Source organism: Salvelinus alpinus, chromosome 1 (genome assembly GCF_045679555.1).
Source record: "Salvelinus alpinus chromosome 1, SLU_Salpinus.1, whole genome shotgun sequence".
In the NCBI taxonomy this organism is placed as follows: Eukaryota; Metazoa; Chordata; class Actinopteri; order Salmoniformes; family Salmonidae; genus Salvelinus; species Salvelinus alpinus.
This window is the reverse complement of record NC_092086.1, coordinates 88,187,948-88,203,238: the sequence shown is the minus strand read 5'-3', so window position 1 is coordinate 88,203,238 and position 15,291 is coordinate 88,187,948. Positions and strand designations below refer to the sequence as shown.

Sequence of the window (15,291 nt, the reverse complement as noted above, 5' to 3'; positions counted from 1 at the left end):
CAACTCCCTTCCCTTTCTACTGAGTAGCAAGGAGAAACAACCTTTAACTCACTCCACCATTCAATTTCCCAACATTTGGTTCTAAAGTGGGTTTTGTGGGAGTGGGAGTGTGACTGAGCTGGTTTGGTGATCATGAGTAACCTTGCCTGAGACCTGAACAGTTGCATTGGCACCATGGGTCACTGCCAAGGCTTTGGCATGGCGGCCTATTACGCTCTTCTGGCATACACTGCAGGAGACTCAGGTTTGAACCTTGTTGATCACAGGGGCACAGGGCGTTTTAAGGGCTGTAATGAGTGTCTTATTCTCTCTCGCCTCAGAGCCCAGAGATGCTTGGATAACTACTTATCCAACTGTTGTTGTTGCCAGCAATACACACACAGACAGAGCTATTTGAGTGTGATAAATCAGGTGATGGAGGGATAGTACAGAAAATGTCTTAAAGGTTCGATGCAGCCATTTTTATCTCAATATCAAATAATTTCCCTTGCACTGCGCTGCTTTGTAACCTTTTGCTTAGTTGTTTCGGTGGGCTGTCCCTCGTCATCTCTTCTGTAATCAAAGTAGTCCCAAAGTTCGCTTCTGCAGCTGCGGGTGTGGAGGTATGTTTTCATTTGAAGAAGCCATTATGTCTGCATTTCTCTCTCTTGCATGCTTCTCAAAGGTGGCTCACGCTGTGTCAGCTGCATGTGCAAGCGTAGCCTGGCTAGCTACTGCCCACTTGAAAAGATTCCGATAAATTACTAGACAGACTCGATCCTCTCAATTCGTATATGACATGAGACACATTTGACAGGTGAACTGAAAGTAACACAAATTCCAGTACCAAACCGTTTTTTATGTACTAGTATCAACAAAGCACCGATGTTTTGGTATACTGTGCAACACTAAAAGAGGACTCATCATTGTATCCTTGCCATTATGGTGTCTGTGACAGCATTGAAGCTATCTCCATTTTGAAGTAGTCCATTTTCATCTTCACGATTGCCTGATCGCTCCTGATGACCCAGTTGGACATGAATCTAATAGGGTCACCAGGAGAGATCAGCCAATGAAGTTGGAAGTCCCACCCAGTTGACTACATTAAAATGGTGGAAGCCCTCATTGGCACTGCCATGCTAAAACTGCCTTTTGACCACTAGAGGCCTCTATCATTCTCTAAGGTAACAATTACTGTAAGCACCTTACTGTGATTGTTTTAAATGAAAATGGTCATAAAGAAACAAAAATAGCTTCTTAGCAAAGAGTATCTGGGAATGGTCTGCCTGGGAGTGGTCTGAATGGGGAGGGGAAAACTGAAAACTAGTTGTTATCGGCAGAGAGGTTTGGAACTCTCTTTCTTATTGGTCTATTAACTACACTGAACAAAACATAAACGCAACATGTAAAGTGTTGGTCCCATGTTTCATGAGCTGAAATAAAAGATTCCATACACACAAAAAATATATTTATCTAGAATTTTGTGCACAAATTTGTTTACATCCCTGTTCATTAGCATTTTATCCTTTGTCAAGATAAGGAGCTGAGGAGTATTTCTGTCTGTAATAAATCCCTTTTGTGGGGGGGGAACTCATTCTGATTGGCTGGAGCTGGCACTGCAGTTGGTTGGCCTGGCCTCCAAGTGGTTTGGTCTATGCCCTCCCAGTCCCATCCATGGCTGTGCCCCTGCCCAGTCATGTGAAATCCATAGATTAGGGCCTAATTTATTTATTTCAATTAACTGATTATATGAACTGTAACTCAGCAACATTTTTGAAATTGTTACATGTTGCGTTTATATTTTTGTTCAGTATAAATTACCACCTGGTAGGCCAAAACTAAGCTCTTACACTAAAAGTGCATTATCATAATTTTCACAATTTCACAGTATTATTCCAACCTTATAGTGTGGAAATATATATATAACACAGGAAAATCTAGTTTTAGACTGCGCTGTGCCTTTAAAGTTATTTAAAGATCCAATGGTTGTGGCCTCCAAATCCTCATCTGTTGACTTGTTTTGGCTGGTAGGAGTTAGAATACTGAAGGGATAACCCATTCATTCTGCTCTGGACAGACTAGCTGCTAACAAAAGAAAGTCAACAGGGTGCCTATTCTTGCTTCAAGAAACCTTCTGATGTTTTACTGAAGACTAGGCTGTTTCTCTTTTTAGCAGCTCCATTATTAAGAAGCATTATACCAAAACGGAGTAAATGAACCTTGCCTACACAGACTAACTACAGAATGGTGCTTGAGGGGATGGCTGCTGTTTTACGGGCTCCTAAACAATTATGCTATTCTGTGTGTTTTTTGTGTGTTGTTTGTAAAAAAAATTGTGCATCATTTTTCTGCCACCATCCCCTATGACCGAAAAGAGCTTCTGTACATCAGAACAGCGATTACTCACCTCGGACTGAATTTTAAAAATGTATTTAACGAATCAGAGGCGAATGGATAATCCGCCTTTACCATCTGTCCTACTGGCGAACGTGCATTCACTGGAGAATAAACTGGATGAGCTCTGTTCGAGACTATCCAACCAATGGGACATTAAAAACTGTAATATCTTATGTTTCACCGAGTCGTGGCTGAACGAGGACATAGTTGGCTGTGTTTTACGAGCATCGGCAAAACAGAACTGTAACCTCCGTTAAGACTGGGGTGGTGGTCTATGTCTATTTGTCAACTAAAGCTGGTGCGAGATTTCTAATATTAAAGGTTAAAGTCTCAAGGTTTTGTATTCGCCTGAGGTAGAGTACCTCTTGATAAGCTGTAGACCACACTATTTACCAAGAGAGTTTTCATCTGTATTTGTTGTATTTGTCTATTTACCTCCACAAACCGATGCAGGCACTAAGACCACACTCAACAAGCTGTATAAGGCCATAAACAAACAAGAGAATGCTCACCCAGAAACGGCGCTCCTAGTGGCTGTGGACTTTAATGCAGGAAAACTTAAATCCGTTTTACATCATTTCTACCAGAGCGTCATATGTGCAACCAGAGGGGGAAAAAACTCTAGACCACCTATACTCCACACATAGAGACGCGTACAGGCTCTCCCTTGCCTTCCATTTGGCTAATCTGACCGTAATTCCATCCTCCTGATTCCTGCTTACAAGCAAAAACTCAAGCATTGAACTACCAGTGACTCGCTCAATACGGAAGTGGTCTGATGACACGGATGCTAAGCTACAGGACTGTTTTACTAGATCAGACTGGAATATGTTCCGGGATTCATCCGATGGCATTGAGGAGTATACCACATAAGTCACCGGCTTCATCAATAAGTGCATCTACGACGTTGTCCCCACAGTGACCGTACGTACACTACCATTCAAAAGTTTGGGGCCACTTAGAAATGTCCTTGTTTTTGAAAGAAAAGCAAATTTTTGTCCTTTCAAATAACATCAAATTGATCAGAAATACAGTGTAGACATTGTTAATGTTGTAAATTACTATTGTAGCTGGAAACGGCAGATTTTCTATTCCATGCGAGAAATTGCCAAGAAACTGAAGATCTCTTACAACGCGGTGTACTACTCCCTTCACAGAACAGCGCAAACTGTCTCTAACCAGAATAGAAAGAGGAGTGGGAGGCCCCGGTGCACAACTGAGCAAGAGGACAAGTGCATTAGAGTGTCTAGTTTGAGAAACAGACGCCTCACAAGTCCTCAACTGGCAGCTTCATTAAATAGTACTCGCAAAACACCAATCTCAACATCAACAGTGAAGAGGCGACTCCAGGATGCTGGGCTTTTCTCTACAGTCACGAGTTTCAAGATATGAATTATGAAATAGATTGTTTTAGTTTTTTGGCACCTGCCCCCTGAAAGGTCTGTGCACGGACCTAATTGCTAGTTGAGTCATACCAAAGACTCGAAAAATGGGATCCGATGCCTCTACTCTACTCAGCATTAAGGAGATGGATTGATTGTAAGGCCCTGCTTACATCAAGCTGCCTCACTCTACAGAAAGAGTAGATAGGCTCCTGCCCTATGGGCCATTCTGGCTCGGACAAGGCTACTTAGACAAGAAGACGGAAACAAATCTTTGGTAACACTTGGTGTATATAGTCCCCAATAGATGTTTTATAGATGTTTAACTAGTTAACTTAACAAACGCTGCTACTTTTCAAACTAGCTAAGCATGCTGAAACCGAACCACAAACAACCTCCCCCCCATCTCAGTCAGTCTCACTTGTTCGAATTTAGATCTTTTTTGTTGTTGATTAAACGGAAAACAATTTAGAGAAAACAATCAATAAGGAGCAATGGTGATTGGCCAGGGCATAAATCTTGCTGCTTCCTGTTTGGCAGGCAGTACTCACTGTATAATTTCTGCTGATTACTTCTCCCATTACTCAAAACAGATGTATTGGGAGATGATGAGTTATCCAATTAGGGGCTGTTTGTCAGCCATTTGATATCTGGTGTACTTCGAGACACAATGGAAAGTCCTCTATCTCGCTGTCTGTCTGTCTCTCTGTCTGTCTGGTGGGGCTCCCTCAGAACTTCTCCACCAGCATGGCTGATTAGACAGATGGTTTAGTGTGGATAAATTGTGGGACAGCTACCATTAAATTGAGTTTTTTTGTATTTGAAGAACAACTTACGATTATCCTCAACCAAGGGAGAAAGCCTTGGGAAACTTGCTGTTCTTTCTTTCTTTCTAGACAAGTCTCCTTCTACCTCTCCTTTATCATTTCATCACATCTGCAGGCTATTGATAGAGAGGAGACATTGTCATTGACAAATCTCCCGGGGAGAGAGAGAAAGAGAGGGGGGGGCTCTTTGAAATGTCAAACTCAGCCCCAGTGGAAAGGCTGTCAGTGAGCTCTGATAATGTCCAGTGTTAGTAAGAGAGAATGGCATAGGTGGTGGTTTGATATTAAACGTAATGTAACGCAAATAGTGACTTCAAAACCCTTCCTGAACCATTCCTCCTCCTTCTCACATTAGAGGTCAGACACACCGAGAAAACTGACGGCCGATAGGTACTTAGCACAGTAGGAAGCCGTTCTTTCAATTGCTAGAACAAAAGACGTACCTGCTGCGTACCGCCCTGATACCGATGAACCTGCCATTTCTACTTGTAAAATTGTCCTGCACGTCAGTGGCCGACAACTTGACTTTGAGCCAATCAAAGAGCACAAACCTCCACGGGGGTGGCCGACAGGAGTGACAAGAAAAAGTAAAAAAAGAGGCTGTAATCCACCCCCTTTTCATCGTAATTGTTCTAACTTAAACAATAAACCTGCATAATACATCTTATTTTTCTAAACCACGTTTTTAAACAAACATAATAATTCACTGTGGTAATTTAATGATAATTCTTCTTCCGGTGTTCTCTGCATTGTGCATCCCATAAAGAGTGAAAAAATGTAAGATAAAGATCAATACATAATAGTAAATAAGGTTATCCAAACAATAATTATATCCCTAGAGCAGTAAAATAATATACATACATATACATACATATGCATACATATATACACTACCATTCACAAGTTTGGGGTCTCTTAGAAATGTCCTTGTTTTTGAAAGAAAAGCACATTTTTTGTCCATTAAAATAACATAAAATTAATCAGAAATACAGTGTAGATATTGTTAATGTTGTAAATGACTATTGTACCTGGAAAAGGCTTATTTTTAATGGGATATCTACATAGGCGTACGGAGGCCCATTATCAGCAACCATCACTCCTGTTTTCCAATGGCACGTTGTGTTAGCTAATCCAAGTTGTCATTTTAAAAGGCTAATTGATCATTAGAAACCCCTTTTGTAATTATGTTAGCACAGCTAAAAACTCTTGTCCTGATTAAAGAAGCAATACAACTGGCCTTCTTTAGACTAGTTGAGTATCTGGAGCATTAGCATTTGTGGGTTCGATTACAGACTTAAAATGGCCAGAAACAAATAACTTTCTTCTGAAACTCGTCAGTCTATTCTTGTTCTGAGAAATGAAGACTATTCCATGCGAGAAATTGCCAAGAAACTGAAGATCTCGTACAACGCTGTGTACTACTCCCTTCACAGAACAGCGCAAACTGTCTCTAACCAGAATAGAAAGAGGAGTGGGAGGCCCCAGTGCACAACTGAGCAAGAGGACAAGTACATTAGAATGTCTAGTTTGAGAAACAGACGTCTCACAAGTCCTCAACTGGTAGCTTCATTAAATAGTACCCATGTAAAACACCAGTCTCAACGTCAACAGTGATGAGGGGACTCCAGGATGCTTGCCTTCTAGGCAAGCATGCCTTTTAAAATGATAAACTTGGATTAGCTAACACAACGTGCCATTGGAACACAGGAGTGATGGTTGCTGATAATGGGCCTCTGTACGCCTTTGTAGATATTCCATAAAAAATCAACCGTTTCCAGCTACAATAGTCATTTACAACATTGACAATGTTTTCACTGTATTTCTGATCAATTTGAAGTTATTTTAATGGACAAAAAATGTGCTTTTCTTTCAAGAACAAAGACATTTCTAAGTGACCCCCAACTTTTGAATGGTAGTGTACATACATACATATACACATACATACATACATACACACTGTATATATACACATACATATATACATACGTAACGTAACATATACAGATAAATAAATACTGATTAAGGAAACACATATAATTGTATGTGTGGGGTACAGAAATAAGGTAGTCATTAAAAAAACAAAAAAAACATTTTAAAAACTATTATTGCACACAGATTTAGTCCATGCAACTTATTATGTGACTTGTTAAGCACATTTTTACTACTGAATTTATTTAGGCTTGCCTTAACAAAGGGGTTGAGTACTTATTGACTATAGAAATTTCAGCTTTTCATTTTTAATTAATTTGTACAAATTTCAAAAACATAATTCGACTTTGACATTATGGGGCATTGTGTATAGGCCAGTGACAGAAACATTTATATTGAATCCATTTGAAATTCAGGCTGTAACACGACATAATTTGGAAAAAGTCAAGGGGTGTGAATACTTTCTGAAGGCACTGTCTGTCCTCCATTGCCTCCCTCCCTCGATCCCTCTCTCTCCCCTGCTCTCTCCCGCTCTGCTGTGCTAGGCTGTGTGTGTGTGTGTCTGTGTGCGTATGTTTGAGGGTGACAGCTGCCTAATTGGGCATTCTCCCCTTGTTGGAGCGGCTGCCTCTCTTCTCTCCTCCAGCCTGGGCCGGGGCTGCTGACGAATGGCAGCGGATTACAGATGAGGACACGGTGACCCCCCCTACCTTGCCGCGCTGTTGCGTGGGAGGGAGGAGGTTTAGGAAAGGAGAAGGGGGGTGGGGTGGGGGGTGGAGCGAACTGCATCGGGTCACCGGAGGATGAGGACAGGGGAAGGTGGGGACTGCCAGGTGGCTGCGCGGCTGATGACAGAGTGTCACATGACAGGGGCCCCATGTCAGTATGTCAAGGGCACAAGCCTTGTGGCACGAACACTGCGGCATTTTCCCCTTCTTTTATTTATTTATTCACACTCTGGCTGGGGTATTGGTCAGTCGGGCAGCAGCAGTAGCACAGACGATGGCAGATCCCTGAGTGTGAAGAATTTACATTTCTACCCCTACTCCCTTCCACCCCCTTCCCCTCCACCCCACCCCCCTGCTATGCGTGTTAGACTACCAAGGTGAGGTTGCGTCCTCTTGTTAAGAGCGATTAATGGCACTCGTTATGTACATAATGAAATATCCCTGCTGATGCATAGGGTGGCGTTCTCCTCTCTCTCCTATCTGTGCTCCACGGCTGGCCTGTCTCTGTGTGCACACACACTGGGACCGAGGACGCACTGCTCCTACCTCCACGTAGAGAGACAGACAGACACACTAGAGGAACTGTTTGATACTGTGGAGACAGATAAAGAGCCAGAGAATGAGACCCCCCTCATAAACCATCTCTGTCAATTCATGGTTGTCAAGTTTGTGCCCTTCATTTTAAATGTACACAACACCATGAAGCAGTGTTCATGAAGTATGTTCAGAGAGAGAGAGAGAGAGAGGGAAAGAGAGAGAGAGAGAGAGGGAGAGAGAACGAGAGAGAGAGAGTGAGAGAGAGAGATGGAGAGAGAGAGATAAGAGGCATGGTTTGCCAAAGGTTCCATTTTGACTGTAGGTGTAAATTTAGCTCTAATCGTGTTGTGCTGTGAGTTATTTTATAACTGTTCTCCTGCTGCAGATTTTTATGTTGACCTCGTTTTAGTAGGGCGAGACACTTCTGGGTTGTTACAGGTTTTATTTTGACCTCATTGTGCGAGTGGATGAGTGTGTGAGTGTGTGTTTGTATTTTTGTTTGTGTGTGTATGTGTGGCTGTGCTATTCAGTGCCTGAGTCAAGCTGTGCGAGCTCTTTAATCCCACGGCCCGGTGCACGTAGGCCTGATTAGTGGCAGCAGTTATCTGTGCAGAAGACAGCACGCTCTCCTTTAGCGTTTGGTCAGGTCTGGGGCACAGGGGGATGTCAAGTCATGAGAAAGGTGAGCGAGGAAGGAGAAAGAGAGAACGAACAGAGGGAGGGAAGGAGAGAGAGAAGAAGGAGAAGGGGGATGAGAATGAGGGAGGGTAGGGCAGTATAGGGCCTGATTAATATTCTGCAGAGCGCTCCTGCCAGTAGAGCACATTGATTACTACACTTTACCTGTATCAGCCTTCACAGCTAAGGATGACATGGTAGGGGAGAATTATGTGTGTCTGTGTTCACCTCGCAATCAGAGAAGACTTGTGTTAGCTAGCCTAGCCTGCTTAGGGTAGCATTCACTACAGACTGCTACTGAATTATTCCTGCTGTCGGTCTTTCTACTGTATGTATCACTACATAGCCTAGTCTGCTTCCATTACTAAAAAGTAAAAGCAATGATGGAGGGTTGGTGCCAATGACTGTATATATAAATGGAAAACCAATTGATCAGGTGACACAATTCATTCTTATGTGAAGACTTAATAGCGCATTAAAGCCAAATGAAGTCGGTTAAGCTACTCCAGGAAGTGGCGTTGCAGGCTAGCTCAGTGCTGCCCCCTCTCATTGAGTAACTCAAGTTGAAGGCCTGTACTGTCCTGCACACACTGCAGTGCTTCAATGAATGCTTACTTGTTACTAGTAACTGGAACGTACTGTGTGTGCGTGCGTGCGTGCGTGCGTGTGTGCGTGCGTGCGTGCGTTGTTAGCCAGTTAAACCCTTCAGTCAGTGTGGAGGGGGCAGGGTGTTATGGCCTACAGCCCTGGAGTTGAGATCAATTTAATTTACATTCAGATGATTCATTTGAGATTCCCAATTCTACAATTTAAAAGTGCTATTTGATTTCAGTGAGGATTTTTCACATTCTTGAACTGTAATTTTCTATTCACTTCCTGAATTAAAACGGAAATGAGCCCTAACCCTGATCAGGACAGTATGGAGGGATGTGTAGCTACTAGCTAGCTAGCAGAAGTACTGTAGTATAATAGCACTGAAGTGTTTGTGGTTTAGCTCAAGCTGTAGCACAAGCAGGGCCGGCGTTCAGGGCGGGCCTTAGGGGGCCTGGCACGCCGTACCGTACCTCCTTGCCCGTCCAAATAAAATATTTAAATATTTATCATTTATTTGACTGAGACGCTCTCCAACAGAAAGATGCATCAATCTCAGTTAAAGCATCCGATTGAGCGAAACAGCTATGGGAATAATATGCAGACCTAAGCTTGTCGCCTGCCTTCGTCCCTTTGGGACAAATACTCTTATTGTTAGGGCGGAGACATGAGCCTCTCATCATTATATACAGATCTTTGGTTCCAGTCTCTTGCGAATTGGAAAGGAAAGTTTGCTCGTGCACAGTGCACTGTCGGGATGCTGGATTGTCCAAAAGTATATTGATATTTGGCCAAAATTATATAATTACTCCTGTCTAAATAAAATCATTCAAAATACTTCACCAAGGAGCATGACTTAGCCACAGAGGATCATTAGCTTCTTTAAAAATGTTTTGCTGTGGATTGTTTCAAATCACAAGTGTGTTTGGGAAGCCCACAATTTGGGTAGTGCATGTGGTAATAGGTCTAGCTGATTGAGGTGCGGCTGTCAGTGAAAAGCATCTAAAATATGTTTGAAGATAATGTGTCTTGAGTGTAATTTAAAATGTTGCATCAAGAAGAAGGGGAGGGGGTGTGGTGAAGATATGGTGTCTCTCTCCAGAATGCATGCGTATGTAGGAAAGTGCCCATTTGGCAATGACTGATTCTGATTGTCTTAACTCACCACGTTACACCACACATTTTTTGTTTGCCTCATACAAGTTAACGAAGTCAGTTTTTTAGCATCCACTGCGAATGATAGTTCCACAGCCTTTGAATCTTTCCAACACTTCTAGCCTCGATAATCACCAAGCCGTGTGAAAGAGCAAAATATCATGATCTCATGGTCCCATATATCCAGTGGAAATGCCATAAAAAACAGCTTTCTGCCCTGAGCTCACTGGCGCAGGAAATTTTCAGGGCCCAGAATAGGCTAGTTGATACAATGTTACAAGTTCGCAAGAGACAGCATCAGGCCGGACCAAGTGATGATTTGATACAATGTTGCACTTCACTAGCAGTAGCTCAAGTCAAGACAGATAAAAGAGAGGCAGACAGGTGGAATAGAGAGATGAATGTGATTGAAAGAACCAGAATTTTCATCAGGATATTTTCTACTGTTTTTATTCATCAGCTTTAGGCCCATGTATTTGACTTAGTTGACGATGAACGTTGTAGGCTTACTGCTGCATCTCTGACTTCTATGCCCTCGTTTCTTTAGCCTCTAATGGATCACAGTGTATCAGTTTGTCCATATGGCAGAGGCTAGTGCTCTCGGCATAGTTTCATTTTAACTTTGAGATTTTTATCTTTTTACTTCAGATTTTTATGATTAACCACGAGACAATGATTTTGGGAACTAAAAAGTTATTATCGAAATGAAACTGTTCCAAGAAAATGCGCATATAGAAATAATCATAACTGCCAAGCAGATCGGTAGAAATGGTAGGTTAAATAGTAAGCTTCCCCAAACTTGAAACTCACAAGCTGCCTATGGTCTTTACTATTACAGCCATTTAAAATATTGCGTGCACACAAAGGAGGTCCTGTGAAAAAACGTGCCCCCTATGGAATTCAAAGGCCCATCCAACTGATTAGTTCTGGCGCCGGGTCTGAGCACAAGGAGTACTGGATCTAGCTTAGAGCTCTAGGGGTATGTGTAGTCCTAATCATGTTGAGGTGTCCTGGGATGTCTATTGGCATATGTTGGCTTCTGGCCTGACAACTAGATTGGTGCTGCTGCTGCCTGCCTGCCTGCACGCACATTTCTTCCAAAAGGTAATGCATAATTGTTGTTTCCTTTAGTGGGTTAAGTGCACTTAATTGATTAAAGATATGTGTTTAATTGTGTGACTCTGAATGAGAGGATATTCTTAGTTGTATCAAGAAACAGAAAAAGTAGAATGGTGGAAAGAGAAATGATATAGCCCATTGTACCCAAATCATGCCCCACCCTGCCCTTCCCAGAGCTCACTGTGGGCAGAAACATTAGAATGATTGAAAGACTCCTGGCGAAGTAGGTCACTGGAGGCATTATGAATTGTGAAACGATGGGCGAGAATGCAAAGATGTTCCCTCTTTTTTTGTCACTTAGTCCTCTGTCACAGGATGGCCATCCTATTCACAAAGCATCCCATAATTACTCATCCTATAATCAGCAGACTACTCCTTTAAACCAATAAAGTCCTATCCTGCTGACTCCCACAGAGATAGAGAGGGAGCTGTTTAGGATAGAAGCCAAGGATATTATGGAATTTGTTCATTAAAGGCCAGGGGTTTTTAGCATGGTTTAGTAGCCAATGTTCTGGGCAGTAGCAGCAGCCTGACACAGGGAGGGACAGATGATTTCAATGGGAAAGTGGCCTATTTACCTCAGCCATTATCATCATGATCGCCAGCCCAGTGGTCTGGTTCAATACCTTCAAAGGGCTTCTAGATGACTAGATGTGTCCTTTGACTTCATGGCCCTGGGCTAATCAGCTGTTCTGGCTTCCAGTTCCTCCAACCTCAATCACCCTCAGCTGAGGCCACTTCCCATGGAAAATGGCTTGTTGCTTTGGGGTGGGATTTTTTTTTTGTGTATTTTGAATAGACAATGTTAGCATAAGATTAGCATGGAGGCCCAATAGGAATGAATTGGTATAGATTGGTAGCGGCCACAGCTCATTAACATATGGGAATGTGTGCGTGTGTGTTGTAATTAACACACTAATTCCCCAGCCCTCTCTCTCTCAGGAAATTGCCCTTGGGTGGGTCTTCCACCGCCACACAAATATTTACTATGGACACAAACATTTTGATAGCCTTGCTGTTCTATTGTGGACCCAGGGCCATGCAGGCCATCCATGCAGGCCAGGGCACAGTGGGGAAAGAGTGATATCATCCAGGGTCGTCTGGATTTGGCTGTGTCCTCCCCTCTGATCATCCTGGCAGTCTGCTAGGCTCTGAATCGCTTAGATGACTCATCAATGTGCATGAATTATTTTCTGTTGTCCCACCGAGAACTCTTTGTACTGATGTGTACAGAAGTTAAACGCCCCTCTCCTCTCATCAAGGTCTGACACTGACATAGGCCAGGAACTGTAACTGGGGAACTCTGTTCGGTTCATGTTTAGTCGGACAGTGATGTTAGTGTTAGGTCATCACGCAATGTTCATATTCACATGTTAGACTGGGGAGTATGGCTGTTTCAACAGGAGGGTGTGTGTTTAGAGTGTGGACGAAGTACAGCTTTGTGGTTTTGAGTCCCACGGTAATGTCGGTGTGTTTTGGAATTCTAACCCCTTTTAAACATTGTGTGTTTGAGCTACAGATTGCTCGGTTGTTGCATTGGATTTGTCTTCTGCATCTGCTGATACAAACCATTCGCTAGAGCGGTGTTTGTGAGCAAGGGCGGAAACAAAAACAGTTCTTCTCACATAAATGTCTGTAAAGTCTGAACTAATTGAGCTTCAAACTATTATAACCTCACTATGAAAAACTTGAGACTCTCAGGAACACGTTTTGCTTCTATGACTATGACGCTCACAAGCCACACGAGTCGTTAGAAGGGAAGAGATTCTTCTACATAGAAGATCATAGGAAATCATTGTGTCTATAATACTCTAATAAGCTCACATAGTTGCTGTCACAAACTATAAACTTCACACAGTTGTCACTAACTATATGATATATTAATTACACACTGGGCAAACAATTTATATAGTTACAACATTCTTTTAAATACATTTTTTATCATGTTTTTGCTATGTGGACCTTATTTGTTTATTGACATTTGTCAATAAAGCTCATGAATGCAACTGTTTTGTGTCAAATAGTTTTGTCTTCTACTTGTAGCCCTGGTTGTCCTTAAAAGAAAATGGTAAAACACTTCCATGTGATGCAAGCAGATTAATAAAAGTGAATTTCAATGTTTTCACTGTGGGAGGCCTGGGACCAATGGAGTTCCTTTTTTCTTTAGTGTGTGTGTGTGGTGTGTGGTGTGTGGTGTGTGGTGTGTGTGTGTGTGTGTGTGTGTGTGTGTGTGTGTGTGTGTGTGTGTGTGTGTGTGCGTGCGTGCGTGCGTGCGTGCGTGCGTGCGTGCGTGCGTGCGTGCGTGCGTGCGTGCGTGCGTGCGTGCGTGAGAGAGAGAGAGAGAGAGAGAGAGAGAGAGAGAGAGAGAGAGAGAGAGAGAGAGAGAGAGAGAGAGAGAGAGAGAGAGAGAGAGAGAGAGAGAGAGAGAGAGAGAGAGAGAGAGAGAGAGAGAGAGAGAGAGAGAGAGAGAGAGAGAGAGAGAGAGAGAGAGAGAGAGAGAGAGAGAGAGAGAGAGAGAGAGAGAGAGCATGTGGGAGTGTGTGCACTATGCATGAGTTGTTTGGTCAATGCGGCCTTAGAATTGGGTCAGAGTGCCCTAGTTCTTGTGTGTGTGTCTCTGTGTGTGTGTGTCTGTGTGCGTGCGTGTGTGTTTTCCTTGTTACTTGGTCCTGAATTACTTATCTCTAACATAGTCTTTGGTTGTGGTCTCACGCTGTTCAGTAGCATGTTATTCTCTTGTTTACCTCTGCCAAGGTTAGACATAGCTTTTAATTTGACTTCCCCACTGTGTGCAAGTTCACTTGTGTTCCTAGTTTGAACAATTGCATTTGGTCAGGTTGGCTTTTTGTCTTATTTAATCATGTCAGGCCCGGGCCATATTGAATTTACAAATGGCCGTCACGCTGCATGTGTAAGTGAGGTACCCTGTTGAGTATGTGCAGCAGGCTGGCCTGCAGATTACATGATATAATAGTGTTTAGGCATCGCCTCTCCTTTTAAATTCCTTTAACCTTGACTCCCCTTTAATGCAGGGAGAACACATCTGCCAGGCTGGTGTCAGACGTTAGTGATACACACCGCTCGGGCTGCATTGTCACTTTTTATTAACGCCCAGAGCTTTGCATGGACACCAGCTGTTGCGTCAAGTGGAAAGCCTGGGCGGTGTGAATGACCTTGACTTTAACTGCCTGCTCCTGTGGCTCTTCCCCTTTTTCATTCTTTTGTTTTGACTCATACATTTTAAATGGCTTAAATGGATTACCATTCCTGACAATGAAGGTCATTTAGGAAACTCTCATTTTGAGGAGGGTGGGGAGGGGGATTGAAGGTCAGACTTGGATATCTAATCCCTGACATCTGCATCGGGTCGTATTCATTCCAGTTTTCTGGTTATTCCACAGATGAAATGGCTGATGTGCACTGACTTTCCTGTTCCTTGTGCTTCTGGAGAAATGGAGGAGAGGAGAGGAGAGGAGAGGAGAGGAGAGAAAAATAGAGAGGAGAGGAAGGAAAGAGGAGGAGAAGAAAGGAGAGGAAGGAAAGAGGAGGAGAAGAGAAGCAAAGAGAAGGAGAGCAAAGTGGAAAGGAGTACAGGGGAGGAGAACGGAGGAGAGGAAAGCAGAAAGTAGAGGAGGAGAGTGACCAGTCAGTCGGGGGGGATGATAAAACTCTCGTATCCATAGCTGTCTTCCCTTTCGCCCATGAACACTGTAGTAAAAATCACTTTAGAATGCGTTTAGGTGTCATTGCGTGACATTGTCAAAGATAATGGATAATCACCACGGTAACTGGAGTCGGTGGAGGGTGGCTCATTGGCCCTCTGGTGTCTCACCATGGAGATGGGGAGAGGGGTCATGTTTTGGTGGCCAGGAATGATATGACATGTTAACAGATGCGTAAGGTCATTTTCAATATATACACCAGGCGAGATAATGTAATAGTAATACACACGCCCGTATCGCCTGTGCT

General features: G+C 43.0%; 1 protein-coding gene across 3 annotated transcripts in view; it reads left to right on the top strand.

Moving 5' to 3' along the window:
* LOC139532830 (nuclear receptor-interacting protein 1-like) overlaps positions 1-15,291 on the top strand; it is a 57,590-nt gene that overhangs the window by 32,542 nt on the left and 9,757 nt on the right. The window lies entirely within an intron of this gene.